Below are 18,469 nucleotides of genomic sequence, written 5' to 3'. Positions count from 1 at the left end.
TATACACAAATTTGCCTATATTTTCTCCTAGTAGCTTGATTATGATGATGCTAATGATTTTACCTAACATGTATTGAGTTCTTATTATATGCTAAGTGTAATAAAGTATTCCATTTAATCCCGACAATAACATCTACAACATGGGCAGTATTATTATTCCTGTTTTACAGAAACAGAACTAAACCTTAACAGTTTTAAAGGCCTTGGCCAAGTTTTAAAGACCAAATGATTCATATAGACCAGATTGTGAGAGAGTCTGACTCCAAGGACTGAGTTGATGTGCTACTGCATTCTTCCTATTTCTTTTTTTCAAATCTTGTACCAAAGAAGTCGGTATAATTTCCATAATTAATTATCATTTCCCTGCTGACAGTCAGAGGTCGTTTTCAGAATTAGACCTAAAAGCAAAGCTCTATCTTGGAATGAGCACCTAAACTTCACCACTAGAGCCGTGGGCATCTCCAGGTCTGATTCACTCCTTGTGACCAGGTCCGAAGATCACATGGGAAGGGATCTCCCACTCATTTTGTTTTCCTCTGTGGTACACAAGAGATCCTTGAGGATCCTTGAGATTTCCACTGCTTTTTGTAAATCTGAAGGTCTTTGAGAAACACCAGTTTCACTGACTTTTTTCTTCCTTCCCTTATATATCATGCAACAAGCAGACTCTATCCACTAGGGCTGCAGAGCGTTATTTTAGATCAGGGCAGCAGTGATGCCATAGGAAAAAAAAAAAAAAAAAAAAAAAAAAAAAACCTTGAGTTTCCCCTTTTCACCCAGTTGGAATTATTCACAATTTCTAGAAACATCCTTTACAACCTATAGCAGATTGGTGCCTGGATCAGCAACATCGATGGGAATTTACTGAGTAAAAATTCTTAGGTCCTAGACCCAGCAGTCTTTGTTTTCACAATCTTTCCGGGTGATTCTGGTGTTGAGAACCACTGACTACAGTAGTTTAGCAAACAAGCAATTAAAATAACAGCATGACAGAATGCAACATATGTGTTGCTCTTAACATAAGCAGCAGTAGGCAAGTTCAAAGAAGACAGCAAACTCTGAGAACTCATGGATGACTATGATGATCTCAAGTGCTCTGAATTCCCCACTGGGATCTCCTGTATTTGTCTGTAAGGAATGACTTCCTGTATTGATGCAGACAAAATTAAAATAACTGCTGCAAAGAATGCCCCCCACACACAGACACCGCATCTGCAGGCAACTCACTAAGCTCTGTGTCTTTTTAATGTTCATTCATTTCAGATGGATTTTCTTCTCATTCATCATCTTGTAGGAAAGACCCCAGTTAATAAGGGGTGGGGATAGCGGGAAGGAGAAAAATTAGGGGAACAGAGCAAATGATTTGCAGTGTTAGTAACAGTACTGAAAGCCAACAGTGTCAAGCAACAGCCATCCAACATGATCTCGGAGGCTTAGTTTGGTGACACTGTCACCAGGGGTCAGCAGGACTCAGCTGTGAAAAATAACTAGGAGCAATTGACTGGTCAGGCTGAATTTGGGCCCTAGGCAGATATCTCAGACCCCTCTTGAAATTTCTTGGCCTTTTCTAAATTTGAAAGCAGGTGAGAACCAGCAGTCAAAAGCTCACGGCCTCATTTCCTTTTCTTCTTATATCCTACCTCATTCCAAACAGGCTACAATCTTAATTAATATAAACGTGCACCCTTGTCTGCAGGAAGGGAGTAAATGGTAAAGAGTACTGTCCCTAAGTAGCCATTATTCTCTGGTCACTCATCTCCCTGCAGGAACTAAATTGTTTTGTAATTTTTCATTAGGCAACAGCTAATTGAAAACACAATTACCAATCATTTTAATTATAAGCTGCTCTCCCAGAAAGGACTTAAAACAGTTCAAATGGAGATAGTCAGATAAAAGGATTGCCAAGGAAACGCAGAATAACAAAGAAAAGGCTACCTTTCCCCACACATAGAAGGTTGCAGACAATTAAAGACAAAGTTGATGCTTCTTTTTTAAAGTTCAATGCTAATTTTAAAAATCAATAAATAACATTCTTGTGCAAAAACAGAATAATTTATATGTCTGAAAATTAAAACGAACAATATTGGCTCTATGCTGAGTAAGGAAGTACATTTGGATGCAGGAATACGTTTTCTAAACTTGATATCAGAATGGCTTTGCTAACATATCAACATTCCACTTACCTAAACTTTGTGAAATAAATACTATTTCAGCATTGTAAAACATAAAATAAGCTCAGGACTTGACATTTGCTTATGAATAGAAAATAATTCAGATCCTGTCTATAAATAGAAAAATGATTTCAACATTTTTACTTAATCCCAGTAACTTAAACCTTTACAAATATCCTTGTCATGTTATTTTAATCAACCTAATTGTCCATTAACAGACGAATAGATGGCCTGGTGCGGTGGCTCACACCTGTAATCCTAGCACTTTGGGAGGCTGAGGTAGGTGGATCACTTGAGGTCAGGAGTTCAAGACCAGCCTGGCCAACATGGTGAAACCCCGTCTCTACTAAAAATACAAAAATTATCGGTGGTGTGTGCCTGTAGTCCCAGCTACTCAGAAGGCTGAAGTGGGAGGATCACTTGAGCCTGGGAGGCAGAGTCTATAGTGAGCTGAAATAGCACCACTGCACTTCAGCCTAGGTAGCAAAGTGAGACCCTGTCACAAAAAAAAATAAAAAAGAATTAAATCCTATCATTTGCAGCAACATGGATGAAACTGGAGGTCATTGTGTTAGCTGAAATAAAGCACGCACAGAGCAACAAATTGTGCATGTTCTCATTCATGTGTGAGAGCTACGGAAAGTGGATCTCATGGAGGTAAAGAGCAGAGTGATGGATACCAGAGGCTTGAAAAGGGTGGAGGAATAAGGAGAGGTTGGTTAACGAGTCCTAGTGTTCTGTAGCAGAGTGTGCGACTATAGGTAACAATAATTTACTGTATGTATCAAAATAGCTAGAAGAGATTCAAAATGTTCCCAACACAAGGAAATGATAAATGTTTAAGGTGATGGAGATCCTAAATACCCTGATTTGATCATTACATATTGTATGCATTACCAAAATATCACATGTACCCCATAAATATGTATAATTATTATGTATCAATACAAAACTAAAAACTGATTTTTAAAAAAAATTGTATTGCCACAGGTTTGGGGGGAACAGATGGTATTTGGTTATATGAGTAAGTTCTTTAGTTGTGATTTGTGAGATTTTGGTGCACCCACCACCCAAGCAGTACACACAGAACCCAATTTGTAGTCTTTTGTCCCTCACCTCCTTCCCACTCTTTCCCCCAAGTCCTCAAAGTCCATTGTATCATTCTTATCCCTTTGCATCCTCATAGCTTGGCTCCCACTTATAAGTGAGAACATGTAATGTTTGGTTTTCCATTCCCGAGTTACTTGACTCAGAATAATAGTTTCCAGTTCCATTCAGCCTGCTACAAATGCCATTAATTCATTCTTTTTTATGGCTGAGTAGTATCCCATTGTATATATATGCTACAATTTCTTTATCCACTTGTCGACTGATGGGCATGTGGGCTGGTTCCAAATTTTTGCAATTGGGAATTGTACTGCTATAAACATGAATGTGCAAGTATATATTCCATATAATGACTTCTTTTCCTGTGGGTAGATTCCCAGTAGCGGGATTGCTGAATCAAATGGTAGTTCTACTTACAGAGGTTAATTTTCAAAGTTTCTTATTCGTCTCTCCTTTTTTTAATGGTGTCTTACTATGTTGCTCAGGCTGGTCTCAACCTCCTGGGCCCAACTCCTGACCATCCTCCCACCTCAGCCTCCCAAGTAGCAGGGATTACAGACATGTACCATGATGTTCAGCTTGTAGGTTCTCTAAAAAATTATGAAACAAGTTAGGTCCAAGAAACATCTGCGTGATGCAGTTGAAGCCAATGAAATTCTTTTTTTACCCCAAGTTGCAGCCAAATAAAGAGAAAATAAATAACAATTATTTCTCATCACTTGGCTTTACTGATTTCACCTGTATTCACTGATTTCTCCTTCAATTGCCATTGCATTCTAGTGTCAAAGAAGCCAGGACCCCATCTGCTCTGCTCTTCCTCCTCCTTCTTTTAGGATAACTGTATCTGAGTTCTTTTAAAATCATTCTCTGAGCCTAGCATTCATGTTATCTTAAGCATTTAAATGACTGAAGCAAAAAAAGTATGTTTTCATTATTGCTGTCAAGTCACGCAAAGGACAAAAAAAATGTATGGATCAAGCAAAGCTAACTGCATCACACTTACCTCAGGGAAGAATCCCTTGAAAGATACTAGTAGAGTTCTTAATAGGGAAATTAGGGCAGGGTGTTTGCAGGGTTTGATCCTGGGCTGGGTGATTGTGTGATGGGCCTCGCAGGGCAGGGAGCTCGTTGAGATCGGGCTCTTGACCCCGCCTGCTGCGACTCGGCCAGGAGCTTCAGCCACATAAGCCTGACTTGATACTGGTCCATAGAACCAAGGGCCAAATCGTTGCATGGTCTCACCTGCCAGATTTCACTGTCCCTTTCTGTGCCTTGTGAGGAAGTTTGCCCATTTTACAATCATACATAGCAATCTCAGAGCCTCTGGGCCCTTCTGATCTGCTGAGGGTCTCTTTGGATGAGATATAGATGTGCAGGGCACAGCAGAGCATCAGTTTATGATTGTAAAGGTATCATTTACTGCTCCTTGCCTGAGTCCTGCAATCTGTCCATCATGGGTACTTTTGGTCATTCTGCCTGACACGCGATGGGGAAAGGGGATGACCTGGTGAAGTGTTTGAGCATTCTCCCCAGGGAAAGTGATTCTCTGTATGTCTCAGTTGAACACAGTTCAGATGCTCAGGATTGGGTCTGCAGTTCAGCAGATCTGAGTCTTGCAGCTACTTCTTCAGCTTGAGAGACAGCCAACCCTCTCCCTCACCCCCACTGTGGTTCCTGCCCAGCATCACCTGTACACCCACCCTCTGCATCCCAGTCCTGTGCCCCCTGGTCCAGCAGGCCTCTCTCTCTCTCAACCTAGCAGGTCTCCGAGAAAGGAACTCTCAGATCGAGAGGCCAGCTGGGGAGAAGTCCCTAGAGCCACAATAGAAAGCTGTTCTTATAATCAAAACACATTCAATTTCCCTGGGCCTAATATGCTATCCTTTTGCATTAATACTCTAGCTTAGGTTTTGGCTGGGTGGTGTCTCACCCACCAGACATGAAAAGCTTTGCCTGCCTTTAAAACTTCTGTGGTCACAGAACATGGGGCCCCCTGGGGTTGCTTCTCTGGAGCCTGCAGGAGGGCACCCAAACCCAGCCCCTTCTCCATGCTCTGGGCCCCTGTCCTGTGATGTTGGATTCCTGAGCAGGTGTCCAGCTTGCACTCACAATGGCATCAGAGATCTAGTTATTAAACGCAGAGTAGGCATATGGATTCTGATATTCAGCCAGCAGCGTATTGGACTTTAATTCTTGGTTTGGTGGAAATTCAGGTTTATCCTAGAACTTCCCAAACCTTAGTGCTTACTGAATCCAGAATTGAGGAAGTCCTTTGCTCAGGGCCTTGTCATGTTGAGGCATTTGAATGCTTTTCAGGCGACATTAGGTGCTTTGTGGATTCCAGCTTGGGCCTCACTAAGAACCAGGCATAGGCAGATCACAGCTCCCAGAGTCCTGAGAGAAACCTCTGCTCCTTGGACCTCATAGCTTTGGATGGGTAGGCACAGCAGTGAAAGGTCTTGAAGCAAATCTCACCAGGCAAGCAATTGGTCTTGATAAGACAGCTATTTAGCTGATTCAGTCTTAACTTCCAGAAGCAGGCATTTTCTGCAACAAGCATCCAAATTAATGTGCTTGGTCTCTGGACTGTTGAACACAGGAAGAAGGGATTAGAACGGCTCAGTTATAGTACCTTCCATTTCATTTTCTAAGTAGTCCATATATATATATATATATATATTTGTGTGTGTTTATGTATACTGAAGTGCAACACAGCTCACATTTCCTTATTTATCTTAATGTCACCCAGTTTGGCTCTGCTCTACCCATCTGGTTTGGCAGGACATCAATCCTGGTAATTTTAGGGGATGCTTCTTCCCCCTACTGTCATGGACCTCTCTAGATCCCTGACACTTGTTCAATTCAGATTTTAGTAAATTATCTGGTCTTCAGCCCATCCTGGCCTCTCCTCCTGAGTCCTCCCAAACTATATGCACACAATCCATTCAGAAACATCAGCGCCGCCCTCTTTTTTTGTTTTTTTTGTTTTTGTTTTTGTTTTTGTTTTGAGACAGAGTCTCACTCTGTTGCCCAGGTTGGAGTAGCGCAGTGGTGCGATCTTGGGTCACTGCAACCTCCACCTCCTGGGTTCAAGCAATTCTCCTGCCTCAGCCTCTCTAGTAGCTGGGACTACAGGCACGCACCACCACACCCAGCTAACTTTTGTATTTTTGGTAGAGACAGGGTTTTATCACGTTGGCCAGGCTGGTCTCTAACTCTTGACCTCAAATGATCTGCCAGCCTCGGCCTCCCAAAGTGCTGGGATTACAGGCATGAGCCACCGTGGCTGTCCAGACCCCACCCTTTAAGCAAAGCTGGGGCACATGCCTGATGCCCACCCTGCCGAGGAAGGTTCCCACCTCCTTCATGTGACGTTCTGTTCCCTAAGGATGCTATTTTTGTGTTAGAAGGTAGGGTGGCCAGCCATACTAGTTGGCACAAGACTCTCTTTATTTTGGCATGGAAAGTTCAGCTTTCCAGAAAACAGCTTAGTCCTGGGTAAACTGGGAACGTTGGGAGGACAGTTTGAAGGACGGCAACTCCTCCATTCTCCACATTGAGTCACTTCCCTAGAAAACGCTCTCCATGGGCCACTCCCACCCTCTCTTCCTAGGAACATCGTACACCCACCACCAAGAATTCAGACTCTTGAAAACCAAACCTTTTTATCTAATCTCTGCAGCAAGGAAAATGTAGACTTCTAGAAGGAAAAGCTACAGTGTGAGCCTGGTTCTTGAGAGGAGAATCAAAGCACATCTCCTATTATCTTAGGGTCACTTTTCTGCTGACAGAACAAGGCATAGCTATTTTCTCAATCATATCATCCCAGCTCACCGGGATTTCTCATAGGAAGTGGTTCTCAGACCTGGGTATATGTAAGCATTACCTGGGGAACCTGAACAATTCCTTCATGCCTGGACTCCTCTCCTGATCAATTAGATTAGAATCGGTGAGGTTTGGCTGGGCATAAAAACAGTGAAAACCGTCCATTTCTCAGGGAGTGGTGAAGAGAAGGTTTTGTTTTATTTTAGTCATATTTGCAAGAAATTCAATAAACAGATCAAGTAGATGACTGTTTCTATATACTATGAACCTTAAAATTCCCTTGACTTCTGACCTTAGAAGGCCAAGGCACTACAGCTCATGTAAGACAGGCTGTCCTGCATGCCAACATTCACTGACATGGAGCGTTTCTTCATTAACCCTACTGTAAATATTGCAAATTCTTTTGACCTCCATAAATACTAAATGTAAAACTCATGTGTTTCATAGACTGGGCTGACAAATCCCATAATCTCAGGATTTGAGAGCTGGAAGCCTCCTCCACCCATCTTTTTCCATAACTCAATGAAATTAATATTATCAAAATTATCATTATTATTATTAATTTTCTGAGCACCTTCAAAACCTTCCTTGGCAAACAATGGCTTTACTTTCTAGAGATTTTCTCAAATTGAATTTTAGTTACATCAGCTCTAGAGAGTACACAGGAGCATGTATACTTAAGCATATTTTTCTCATAAATATAATACACTTGCAACTGCTTTCAAATGATTACCATGGACTCAATCTCGAATGTCACACTTTTACATTAGTTTGACACATTTATAATTGCCTGGAAGGATTTCTTAAACAAGCAGCACTTTTACTGGGTCAGAAAATCTTGATGTGACCTAAATTTTATATACGACCTCTATTTATTTCTGTTGCAGATGAAAACAAGGTAATTTAAGACACCACTGAGCAAGAAAATCAGAAAAAATAAATGGCATGATTGCTGCTTTTTAAAAATTCTAATTAAATAATTTAAAGAAGTTTGGATAAAATATGTGATACAAAATAAAATTACCTGGGAAATGTTCAAGACCATGTATTATTTAAGACCGACATATGTGAGTAAGAATATTAATAAGGTTGTGCGGATCTGGGTCTGTTTAAATGCAGCCACTAATGAGACCAAGCTTTGAAGGTGGTGAGTCTTAAATTAATAACTCCTCATCAAGAAACTCTTGAGAATGAGGACACTGAGTCTCCAAGAGGTTAAGTAGCTTGGGGTTAAGTGACTTTTTCAAGAACTCACTGCTAGTAAGTGGCAGGCCAACCCAGAACTCTTCTGATTTCCGATCTCAGCTCTTCGGCGCATGGCTATACTTCCTTTCATCAGCGGAAAGGTTACAACATATTCTAAGGGCAGAAACAAACTTTCTTCCGGATACAGGTCAAACTATACCTATTCATAACCAGTTTCTCAAGGTTATTCTCATAATTTAATCATCTTTAAAAAAAATTTTTGTAGAGATGGGTCTCATTATGTCGGCCAGATTGGTCTCAAACTACTGGGCTCAAGCGAATCTCCTGCCTTCACCTCCCAACAATTATCTTCTTATGAAGTTGGTTTGAACTCCAGATCATGGTTATTATTATGATTTCTTTATACCTTAGAGAAATTTTTCTTTCCCGTTGGGGACTTTCAGGAAGACGGTGGTCAATTCTACAGAACAAGAAACACCCTCTGCCACTGGGTGCTTCACAAGCCGGTGTGGCCCATGATATATGGAGTGGGTAGCATCAGATATTTCCTTAATATTAGAACAACTAATGGCCTGGAGTTGCTTATCACTGACAGGTGGCTGACCCAAGTGTGCAAGTGGTCCCATGCGTAATTAGAACTGATACCTGAGCTGCTGTTGTTGGCAGCATTCTTTGCTGTAATATTGGTTGTACACAAAAGTTACAGCACAAGTGTTGAGAGGTAGGGAAGCAAGGCAAAAAGATTCATCAAAGTTCTCTTGGATATAAGTCATAAAAATCCAACTCAAGCTAGCTTAAGCATGAAGGTCATGTACTGTCTGAAATAACTGAAGTGTATAGGGGTAGGGTTCCTTTCAGGTGTGGCTTGATCCAGGAGACTTGGGTTCTCCTCTTTTTCCATTTCTTGGTTCCTTTTCTTCATGTTGGTTTCATCCACAGAGAAGTCACCATGACTGCAATGGTTACAACCTTATAGCTCTACCTGTTCTAGTTTCTTGGAGAAGAGGGTATCTCACTTTCCACATTTCCACATGGACTTTCATTCCCTTTAATCCCATATGAATTATTATGAAGCATCTATTTATAAACCAATTGCTAAGCTCAAGGAATTTGAGTTTCTGATTGCCCAGGAAAGGTTCATATGATCTTTTCCTAGAATGAGGTGAGAAAACTCCCCACCACTAAGAGTAAGGGAGGCATATTTCCCCCAGAAAAGGGTCTGTAACTAGAGTAGAGTACAGCCATTGAGGCTCTCAACAAGCAATAAATGTCCACCATGGTGAACGATGGCCAGATGGTCCATGTCTTTCAGAGTGTTACACATGAGATGGCATGTGATTAGGTGGGTGCTCCATGACCCCAGCTGCTGGACTAGCACCCAAATCAAACTTTCAGATCTATACAGTGGAGAGCTTTCTTTCCAAATTGGAACAACTTCCTTATGAGGGAGTGAACATATAATTACTGCAGAGGAGAAGCAGAGGCTAGATCAGTCTTTACCCTAGGAGATCAGAAAGACTTTTTGGCTGGTAACTAATGCAAAAGTTGTCAGAATCAAAATGGAGTCACTTGTGTCAAACCAAAAGAGGGAGGGAGGAAGGAAGGGAGGAAGGAAGAAGGAAGGAAGGAAGGAAGGAAGGAAGGAAGGAAGGAAGGAAGGAAGGAAGGAAGGAAGGAAGGAAGGAAGGGACCTTCATGCACACATGCCTATGGTAAGAACTTTTACAAAGACTCTGAAGGGCTCTTACCCACATATGCCTATAATGAGAACTTTATCAAGGACTTTTCAAACTGCAGCTTGCTACCTGAGTCACAAGGACATCTAGTCAGATGTACAAGAACACTTGCCTGTCACACTGTCTCCACTAATGAACTGGCATCAACTCCTGGAATAGCCCCTGTAATCAATGTTCCTCTGTTTCAGAACAAATTATGTGTATGTTTTCCCTTTTCCTTTCAAAGCTTTTTCTCACCTCAACCTCTTTGGACATGTCCTTGGTCCCCATACCTTGCAAGTCCTGGGCCTGCAAATCCCCTGTGCAAACCCCCTATGCACTCAATTATAAACTCTTTATCTTCGGAGGATCTTCCTCTGTCTGCTCTGTAGGTGGACACTTAAATATTCAAAAATTTCAGAAAACTCAAAAACTTCTAAGGTTGCTTCTGAATGTGAATGAAGCCATTGAGAGACACTGGAAGGATGAAATGTAGTTCATCAGACATCCTTACACACCTGCTCCCAACACACATTACCTTCAGTGGCCTCTGCAGGGCATGTCCTCACATACACATCCTATCATTATTGTGGTGTGACATTATCATGTGGATGACACAAATAAGTCACATTGCATTGTATGTGTGTTTTTGTGAACATATCAGTTTGTGTTGTGGAAATCTTTAAGCATAGATTAGAACTTAAACCTCATTTTTGTATTTCTTATTTCTTCCAAGTCTACTTGAAGCCACCAAAGTGGGGGAAATCTCAGCATTGGATGAGGGGTTGACCATCTCATGTGCCTTCTGACTCTCACTCATTGTGACCGGGGAATGGGACAATGGTTGCGACTGAGGGTTCTATTTTTTTTTTTTTTTGAAATGGAGTCTCACTCTGTCACCCAGGCTGGAATGCAGTGGTGCCATCTTGGCTCACTGCAACCTCTGCCTTCCCAGGAGGCGCGATTCTACTGCCTCAGCCTCCTGAGTACCTGGGACTACAGGCGCCTACCACCACACCCGGCTAATCTTTTTTTTTTTTTTTTTGGATTTTTAGTAGATACAGGGTTTCCCCATATTGGCCGGGCTGGTCTTGAACTCCTGACCTTGTGATCCGCCTGCCTCAGCTTCCCAAAGTGCTGGCATTACAGGTATGAGCCACCGCGCCCAGCCGCGACTGAGGGTTTCCTTGACGCATCACCTAGAGTAAGTTCACAAGTCACAGGGCTCACAGCTTATAGTCCCTCCTTGTCCTCCTCTCCGTGTCGTGGAATTCCTTTTACAGCTTCCACCATGGAGACACCCAACGGAAGGCAGAGCACAACTGGCTTCTAAATAATCTCACTGTATTAAGTGCCAAGTTTAGTGCCAGTTGCAGACAGTGCCAATTTCTAGATCCACAAATTCATAAAATAGCAAAAATTCTATAAAAAGGAAAAATAAAATTAGACTATGTTGAGCTCATCTGCTGTTTTTGGCAATCAGAAACCACTCCTTTTTCAGATATAGGCAGCTAATTTTTCTTTGAGGAACCATTCTCAAAGAGAAGTTCAAAGAAACATTAGCTGTCTTTATCGGAAAGATCCTCCCTCTTGCTCAATCTGCGGGCAGTGGGGACCACACTTATTTCTGCCCCATTCCTGTCTTTAAGACCATTCATAAGACCAAGAACTTTTTTCCCCATCTATTCCTCCCCTCTTCATACTGATTATGTGAGGGATGGGCATGGGCTGCTCTAATCCTAGTCCATCAAAAGTGGCTTCTGCCCTCATGGGTGTGTACAGCAAATCAATGCAGATGCACTGGGTTCTACAGAACATGGGCGTTATGGGGGTGCATTATGGAGGCACATTGCTTACTGTGGATGATGATGAAAAGGTTCCTGAGAAGATGCCTGAAAGATGAGTAGGACATAGGTACCAATGTGGGCAAGGGTGGGAAGAGAGAAGTAAAATACACAGGATGTTTGATTAAATAAAGATAGATGGGTACTGTATGAATGGAGATATGGGAAAGAAGGGCTGCAGGATGAAGGACTGGTGAGGATGCCAGGAGCAGCTGACGTGGAGATTGTGAACTGCACTGGAAGGAGTCTTCATCACTTAAAGTGCAATTGGCATATGCAAAAATAGACCCAAACGATCATTTTCAACCAGATGGAGGAAGGTGTCATTGATAGGATTCTACCATTATCTGGAGGTCAAAATTATGAATATATATAGTCTGATATAGCCTCTCCTTCTCCTCTGTAGTAATCATTTGCTCACTAACTTATAAGGAGATTGTTCCAATTTGAAAAGAAGGCTCTGCACGTGTAGATCTGAAAGTTTGACTAGGGTACTAGTCCAGCAGCTGGGGGTCACGGATAACCCACCTAATTACATGCTCTCTCATGTGTAACACTTTGAATGGCATGGACCATATATATATATATAATTGTTATATCTATATATATGATTCTTATATACATACATACATATATATGAACATATATGTATAATTGATGAATATGAATATTGATGAAATTAATATACATAATTGTTATATTACTTGAACTCACAATTATTCTTCTATAACTGTATTCTACAGCAATATTTGGACAAATATGTAGAAAAAAGCATGTTAAATGGAACACCATTGAGAGTAAGAAAAATGGGCTCACCAAAAATGTACATCACCAGGGGTGAGTTAAATTAAATGGGATGCATTGCAGTCTTTAAAATAATGTAGTAGGTTTAGGTGAACCCATATGCAAAGATGCACAAGAAATATTATGTGAAAAAAGCAAGTTATAGATAAGTGTATTTGACCACATACAGACATGTGCAAGTGTTCACACACAACTCCAAAAGGATAAATTCCAAATTGTAAATACTTTAGGATGACGGGATGGAAAAATAAAACCATTAGAGACATTTTTAAATTATAAATTTATATATCATGGCACTATTTTAATAAGCAAACAGCAGATGTTGTAACTATTTTTAAACTTCAAAAACTTAAAGAAATAACTTGCATCTGGAAAAGAAATGCACACTGAGGCATTTATACAGGCTTAGTTCAAAAATGCTGCACTTATTTTATTTTATTTTATTTTATTTTATTTTATTTTTTGAGATGGAGTCTCGCTCTGTCCCCCAGGCTGGAGTGCAGTGGCGTGATCTCCACTCACTGCAACCTCCGCCTCCCAGGTTCAAGTGATTCTCATGCCTCAGTTTCCCAAGTAGCTGGGATTACAGGCATGTGCCACCACATCTGGCTAGTTTTTGTATTTTAGTAGAGACAGGGTTTCCTTCTGTTGGCCAGATTCGTCTCCAACTGCTGACCCGCCTCGGCCTTCCAAAGTGCTGGGATTACAGGTGTGAGCCACCATGCCTGGCCCCAAAATATTGTAGTTTTGAAATAAATCTTGTTAATCACATGAAACCCCAGTACAACACCCACAAGACATGCAGCATGTGGCTGAAAGTCCTGGGCAAGGAGAATGCATGCTAACCCAGTCCATGGGGCCAACCTGGGGACTTACAGTGCAGAGGTCAGAGCCCCAGGCGCTCCCTGACTCTTCCCTGGAGGCCTCTGCATAGAGTAAGCAGAAGAATGACTGCCTCTGCTGGTTTCCCAGGCTCTTAGCTGCTGAAGGAGCCCTGAGGAATCTTCTGGAAACAACTTTCCTCAGACAGAATGAAGAGGACACAGGTGCACAAGGTGATAGCAATGTAAGCCTGGTACTGCCTCTCTTCCTCCACCACATGCCGACTGAGTATCCCCAAGGGGCCTCTTTAACTTTTTTGGGACTTGTCTCTCTGCCCCAAAAAGTGGAAACAATCATTCTTGCTCTGCTCACCATGCAGGTTGTTGTCAAGATTGTTTGGGTTAATGAATGTAAAAGAGATCTTGTAAACCATGACGGGCTGTCTGTGGGTAGGAAAAGAACCACTTCCCTCACATACGGATGATTTTCATCTGATTTCAACTGTAAGGGAAAGCTTTCAAAGGCTACGGGTAAGATGATCGAGCTTTCTTTGTTTAATAAAAAGAAGGGGCTGGGCACAGTGGTTCATGCCTGTAATCCCAGCACTTTGGGAGGCTGAGGCGGGTAGATCACTTGAGGTCAGGAGTTCAAGACCAGCCTGGCCAATATGGTGAAACTCTGTCTCTACTAAAAAATGCAAAAATTAGCTGGGCGTGATAGCAGGCACCTGTAATCCCAGCTACTTGGGGGACTGAGGCAGGAGAATCACTTGAACCCAGGAGATGGTGGCTGCAGTGAGCCGAGATCACATCACTGCACTCCAGGCTGGGTGACAGAGTGAGACTCCGTCTCAAAAAAAAAAAAAAAAAAAAAAAAGGATATTTGAGAGGCTGAGACCAAAGGATTCCTTGGGCCTTGGAGTTTGAGACCACCCTGGGCAACACGGAGAGACCCTGCCTCTGCAAAAAAATAAAATAAGAAATTAGCCAGGCATAGTGTCACTCACCTGTGGTCCTAGCTACTCAGGAAGCTGAGGTGGGAGGATCACTTGAGCCCAGGTCAAAACTGCAGTAAGCTATGATTGCCCTACTACACTCCTGGCTATGCAACATAGGGCACACTGTCCCTAAAAAATAAAAATAAACAAAATTTTTAAAGTCTGGCATTTTGATTTTGCAAAACAAGGTCATGAGCCTTCCGGCTCATGGGACTGTTAGCACTCTGCTTCAGAATTAGCTCAATGATCTCTCACAAGATACAAACTCAAGAAGACCATCACAGAGGCATCCATTTATCACTCAAGAAGATAAGAGAGGCTTTAATTCTTCTTTCTTCCATTTCATAAACACATGTGAAATTCTTTCCAGACTTCACTGACACCGTTGAGCCATATTCGCATCCATGTCCATGTGTAATGCTTACTAATTCCTGAACTGTATGTCCTCTCACACTGGTATGGAGGACAGTTTTGTTGGCTTACCTCTTTAATTTCCCCAGCACCGGTCAGTCTCAGACTGAATCCATGACCTGCAGATTTTACACTTTCAGTTTCTTAAGTGTGTTTTAGTGGATTGATTTAACTTTGGCAGAAATTTTATTTAAATGTATTTGTTTGAAGTAAATATTTAAATACTAACATTTACTAGGGAAGGAAGAGGCTTATGTATATCTGGTTGATTTCCTGGGAGAAGCTTTGGTTTTTTTTCTCTCTCTAGGTTTATTAATCATTTTTGGCACACTATCTTCTGTCCTGGAGGGGCCACACTGAAGTCAACCAAGCCTCAGGCCAGACCAAGAACAGAACAACTTTGCATGTGGTCCTGGACAGGGGATGAAAGTTAGTAAAGGAAACATTCTGACATCCAAAAGGTCAAGGTCTGTTTACAGACACAAACATGCCATGTATCAGGAGAATATGACCAAATATTAAACAAGGTGTGAATTTTCTCACTCTTCCTCCTACCCACACTTGTCTCCAACCCTAGAAGCTAGGACGTTCCTGTCATATTACCCAAGGTAGGAGCAAAACCAAGTCAAAAAGAAAAGTAAGTAAATCCATTCTGAGCTTTGGGCTCTCACAATAGAATACTGAAACCCAAGAGAGTGACTGCTCTTGAAAGAAAGAGATTTGTATCCTTTGAACCTACTTGGTGTTTTAGTGGGTTGATTTAACTTTAGCCTTAAAATTTGACCTAAACAATAGGCAGAGAACATATATGATCTGACCGGGCGCAGCGGCTCATGTCTGCAATCCCAGCACTTTGGGAGGCCAAGACTGGCTGGTCTTTTGAGCCCAGGAGTTCAAGACCAGCCTGGGCAACATGGCGAAATCCCTTCTTTACAAAAAAATACAAGAATTAGCTGGGTCTGTTTTGGTAGGAAACAGGGTAGGAAACAGAGGAAACACCAGGAAACAGAGGTAGGAAGATTGTTTGAGCCCAGGAGGTCTAGGCTACAGTGAGCCAAGATCATGCCACTGGGCTCCAGCCTGGGCAACACAGTGAGACCCTATCTCAAAAAATAAAAATAATATACATACATATGTGTGTGTGTGTGTGTGTATGTATATGTGTGTGTGTGTATATATAATGTGTATATATAAAATATGTGTGTCTATATATATAAAATCTATCAGAATGGACTCTTCTAGTTTTCCTGTAATAAACGCCCACATGTACTTGAGGGTAGAATGTGTCTGGAGGGAAAGCAAGGGAAGGTATATCGTTCCCACCCGCTGGTCTTGGTCCTAAGTGGTGATAATGGGATCACAGGTCTTCCAGATGGTTTAGGAGATCTGGAATATAAGAGACTTGGATCTCTCTTCTTATCCAGTTGCCATAGAGTTCCTCACACCACCTTGGTTTAAGAGAGTAGACTAAAGATGGCCCCATGTGAATTCAAGGCACAGAGACCTGAAAGGATCACCCAGTCCAGTGTTTCCCAGGTGAATGGAGAAGCCAAACAGTCTTTTGAGCCACCAGCACTGGAGGACAAGGATGGGCCTCATGACCGGGTTCAGGGTGCACCATTATGGATATGTGGCAAATCTCATATTGGGGACCAGCTGGGAATGCAAACTTATCAGGGAAGGTTAAGGAAGAAAAGAAGTCAGACAGGAAAACCATCTCTGTGGACACCAGCATCAGACAGAGAAGAGCTGAGAAGTTATTTATGCATCCGCAACAGTCCTGTGTGAGCCTCCTGGTGCTTAGACTCAACTCCATGAAAAAGAGGAGGATGGAATTACAAATGGATTGAGTGTAATGCATATTTCTTGAAATAAGTTAGAATCGGTGAGCTGATGCTTTGTGCCATCTGACTAAACAGGGCTAGAAATAAATGTTAAGTTGATTAGGTAGACTGAGAGTGTGTACCTAATACACACAGAAAGAATGAGAGATAGAAATGGAGACAGATATGGAGAGAGAGAGAGAGAGAGAGAGGAAAGAAAAAATAGAGAGAGAGAGAGAGAGCGTGCACATGATCTATCCTGGCACGCAGGCATGACACCGGTTAGTACCTGGCTTGTACACAGTAGGCACTACTCAATAAATGATTGTTGAACACATTAAGCTGAAAAGGGAATCTGAAGTAAGGAGGTGAAGTTGAAAATGGATGGTGCAGAGTGAGGTATGGGAGAGGCTGTTCCCTCTTTTTTAAAATTTCTATCACAATTTTTCCTGCAGTAGGACCTAAGTTTAAAATAAGATTGAAATACGTTCTCTGGTGTCCTCAAAACTCCACTCCCTCACTTGCAATGGGAAAGGCTGGGTACCCTAGTCTGACACACTGCGAGGGGATGGTTCACAGGGTGTCCAGCTCCTTCCAGTTTGCCTGGGTCTTTTTCAGCTTTAGCACTGACAGCCCCGTGTCTTAGGAAAGGCCCAGTGCCAAGCACATCGGGATGGTTGGTCAATTCTGATTCAAATTCCACATATCCAGTCACGGAGGGATAATGTTCACAGCTCACAACTCTCCATTTTCAGGATTTGAAAACCAAGACAATGGAACTTGAGGTATTCAAAGGAAGAAGCACAGCCTGTTGTATCTGCACAGTAATAGTCAACGTTCAAACAAGAATGTTATTGAAAAATAAATTAGCTCATTATGGTTGGGGTCATTGAGAAGGATGTGATCTCACCAGTCTTCAAATCAAGAGACACATTAGGGAACCAAATGCCACAATCTCTTTATTGCGTCCCTACCTGAATGCAAAGCTCCCCTCCACCTGGGCGACATCAAGATGAGATCTTATCAGGAGAGAGGGGACTATTAATTTGGCCATGTTAATTTATCATGGTGGAGATATGGTGCATAATTTAACATTTATCTCATTAATTTTATAGGTACTCTTTATAGCTCTTACAACAGTTAGAAATGTTCAATGGAAAAGTGAGCTCTCCTCACCTCCTAGGCATTCCGTGAGATAAGGTTTTGGGAAACCTTTTATGTCATATGTTTCTCCTCCCTGACCTCTGTTTCCAAACTGCTGCAAAGCACAGTGTGCCCAGAAGCTTTCTGGAGGACGGGGAGGTGCAATTCACAGCATCAAGTCCGCAGAGGGGAGGGGAGTTAACTTGTTGGGTGTCTGAGATGGGCTGATGAAACGCAGCATGGAAAATTAGCCCAGTAAAACAGCTATAAAACTTGAATCACAGCATCATAAAAATGCCAACAGACCAAGAACAATAAATATCGCACGCAGCCAAGAACAAGGCAAGTCGCCCTATGCACAAACCTGGAAATACACATTACCTTTAATAACCTTCCTGTAACGTTGTTAATTAAGCCATCTCTGAAACAACAGTCAATGTATTGAAAAGATGATTCTACCATAGAAAGTGGAGACAAATTTTAACCCTGATGACTTTCTATTGCTTTGCATAAAAAAGCTGTAAAAATGGAGAAACATTACGGATAGTCTAGTTCACTGCTTTCCCAAGTAGAAATAAATTCTTATTATCTGCAGCAGCTA

General features: G+C 41.9%; 1 long non-coding RNA gene across 2 annotated transcripts in view; it reads right to left on the bottom strand.

The window, feature by feature from the left end:
* Positions 1-5,441: 5,441 nt before the first annotated feature.
* Positions 5,442-18,469, bottom strand: part of LOC103876146 — a 33,474-nt gene continuing 20,446 nt past the window's right edge. For both annotated transcript variants that reach the window (XR_635244.3, XR_635242.3), the window contains exon 4: positions 5,442-5,864. This is a non-coding gene — a long non-coding RNA (uncharacterized LOC103876146). The remainder of the gene's footprint in view (positions 5,865-18,469) is intronic.

Source organism: Papio anubis, chromosome 9, assembly GCF_008728515.1.
Source record: "Papio anubis isolate 15944 chromosome 9, Panubis1.0, whole genome shotgun sequence".
Taxonomy (NCBI): domain Eukaryota; kingdom Metazoa; phylum Chordata; class Mammalia; order Primates; family Cercopithecidae; genus Papio; species Papio anubis.
This window is presented reverse-complemented; position numbering and strand designations above follow the sequence as displayed.